Source organism: Fopius arisanus, unplaced genomic scaffold, assembly GCF_000806365.1.
Source record: "Fopius arisanus strain USDA-PBARC FA_bdor unplaced genomic scaffold, ASM80636v1 scaffold00117, whole genome shotgun sequence".
In the NCBI taxonomy this organism is placed as follows: domain Eukaryota; kingdom Metazoa; phylum Arthropoda; class Insecta; order Hymenoptera; family Braconidae; genus Fopius; species Fopius arisanus.
Genome location: NW_011887856.1, coordinates 26,633 through 29,515, shown reverse-complemented (window position 1 = coordinate 29,515; position 2,883 = coordinate 26,633). Strand labels below are relative to the sequence as shown.

General features: G+C 39.4%; 1 non-coding gene across 1 annotated transcript; it reads right to left on the bottom strand.

The window, feature by feature from the left end:
- Positions 1–503: 503 nt before the first annotated feature.
- Positions 504–577, bottom strand: TRNAM-CAU (transfer RNA methionine (anticodon CAU)). Its single transcript has one exon. It is a non-coding gene; the product is annotated as a tRNA-Met (tRNA).
- Between the last annotated feature and the right edge of the window lie 2,306 nt (positions 578–2,883).

Below are 2,883 nucleotides of genomic sequence, written 5' to 3'. Positions count from 1 at the left end.
GGGGGGGGGGAATTAACGTTGTTTAACTCAACGCTGAGCCGATTGAATCAAAATTGAAATAGAAGATAAATTGACATGAAAACACATGACATGACAAAAAAATGGCGCCAAAAATTCCTGCTCCGGCGAAATTGAAGTAGGAAATGATTGAAGTAGGGCAATGAAGGCAAGGGAAAATTGAACTTAGAGAAAAATCGAAGTGGGGAAAAAATTAGAATGAGACCATTGAAGTAAGAGAAATTGAAGTGGGACACTCGAGAGAAGGCATATTGACGTGGGGGAAAAAGTTGAAGTTGTCTTTTGGAGATCTTCTAGTATTATCTCTGAAAGATTTTCCAGGGAAAAATTAGTCTTCCGAAGATCATAGAAGGGAAGTTTATATAGCGCTCCACATTCTATTTGTGACGTCACAGGAGTCGTTGGATAGGATTTGGATGAGGTAGGAAGGGGAACAGGATAATTCTCCACATAATTTTTGCAAGAAAAATTACTGAATAAATGGATAGTCCAGACCGGGACTTGAACCCGGGACCGTCCGATTATGGATCGGGTGCTCTCCCAACTGAGCTATCCGGCTCCTAGCCATTTCTTCCGTTCATTTTTCTTGCCTATATATGGAGCACCGCCGTCCTTCCTACGGCAAACATTTTTTACATCATAGAAGGGAAGTTTATATAGCGTTCCCCATCTTTGTGACGTCATAGGAGTCGTTGGATAGGATTTGAACTGAATCAGATATTGACGAAAGGAGGGATTTTATATAACAATGCAAGGATTCTAGTAGTAATACCGTGCTTCGTGGCCGACGCCCCAGCACGAGCTATGCTATTAAATCATCAGGCCCCTAATGGTCATAATTCTTATTCTAAATGTCCTGGGAATTGCTGTGAAAGTGAAGCTAGAACTGATGAAGACTATAGGAATATGGTTGATGAAGATCATCACCATGGCCCTAGTGCTATAGAACCGTTGCCAATAGACTTAGTTAAGCAAGTTCCGTTTGATTATCTCCATTTAACTCTTCTAGGGGCAGCGAAACGGCAGAGGTGGGTGACCATTGGGGGAGCAAAACATTTTTCGAAATATGCGAAATTATCCGCTCACAATATAGACAAAATTGATAAGCGATTGCAGATGATCCGCAATTACTGTTCTCGAGAGTTCCCGCGACTCCCAGGGAATATTATGGACTATGAACGGATGAAGGGTACCGAGTTCAGGCAATTGCTGTTGTATACAGGTCCGGTAATTTATCACGGAATCTATAAGGATGAGGTGTATGAACATTATTTGTCACATCACACAGCTCTCAGAATCTTAGTCGCACCAAAATCATCAAAGTTCCATCTAAAGTATGCAAGAATTGCTTTGAGAGAATGGGTGGAAACTTCCAAGGTTATTTATGGAGAAAGATTTTCATGTTATAACATTAATGTACAGCCACACTTAGTAGATGATGTTGAGAGTCATGGTCCTTTAGATTCCTACTCTGCATTTCCTTATGAAAACCACATGAGAATTTTTCGTAAAATGGCACGAAAACCAGAGAAACCATTAGAGCAGATTCATCGTAGAGTTGTAGAAAAAAGCAATGGTCGTCGGTCAACAAAGAAATCAGCACAATCTACCACCAAAGCCTCTCAATTCAATAACAACGGACCATTGCCAATATTCCCAGAACGGCAAAATTTCGATGAATGGAAACTTCTCGAAACTCCGAACTTTATTCTTGGTATCTAGCTTCGTGATAACTGTTGTATTCGTCGAGGTTCAAGTATTTGTCTCATACATAATATACTAACAAGTGATCATGATGGATCCAGGAGGTATCATTTAGCTGTCAACAAATTTGACAGCGTTGAATGCTGGTTCGATACAGGAATTGGTTCAGACGTAGTTGGGAGCTACAAATGTTCAAATTTAAATCCCAACTTGATGTGTGTTCAATTAGAACAAGTTTCTGCCAAGTGTTATCGAATGCCATACTGGCCAAAGCCATCTAACTTGCAACTACCTTCGCAGCAGCCTCTAGATGGTACCTATATCATCACGGTAATGTTGCATCAGAGCGAATAATGGCGACTTTGCTCTGAGTGCAAAATCATAATGGATCTATTGAAACCAGCTATCAACTGTAAACCCCTCAGAACTCGCATATTACCGACGACTTTCGTTACCTGAGCGCTCAGCGTGGCGCTGCCTTTGCTTCATGTATCCTGTTGTAGCCATTTTAGCGGTGCCACCACTTATTTAAAAACTGTAAACTACGTCTCTGATATGTTTTGTTGTCTCATTTTTCGACTAATCCTCATTTGTCATATAAGATCTTAGATCGACAGATTTAGATTTAGCAAATTAAATATTTTTCACAGTTGTTGTTTCATGTTCCGCAGTAAGAACAAATAAAATGATAGTGTACACTTTCTCGTTATTTATTACGATTCTAATTAATCCATTGTTACTGACATAATTAATTCCAAATGAAGGAAATCATTCATTTTAAAGGCAATGAAAGTAAATTGCACTTGAAGTGACTTATTACATTTTCCCGAGTCACATAAGTAGAATTACAGATCACAAAAATCTGCTGTAAAATCATGTGGAGTGAATTTTATTTTGAAGTCGTTATGTCAGTTAATCCAGTAACCCCTAAGTCTCGAGCCACGAGGACCGGTGGGGGTGAAAATGCACTCGTACCACATTTTTTTCACCACGCAAATTTGAAATCAAATGCTCTCCATATTCATAACATTGTTGGTTCCAACAAACCCGGAAATTCTCCTAACAAATTAAAAACTGCAACAGTAAGCCCTCACGATCTTTCTCAGCTTATGCCTGTGAATTCTTCACAGATACATCAAGAAAATTTATAGAACTTGTAAC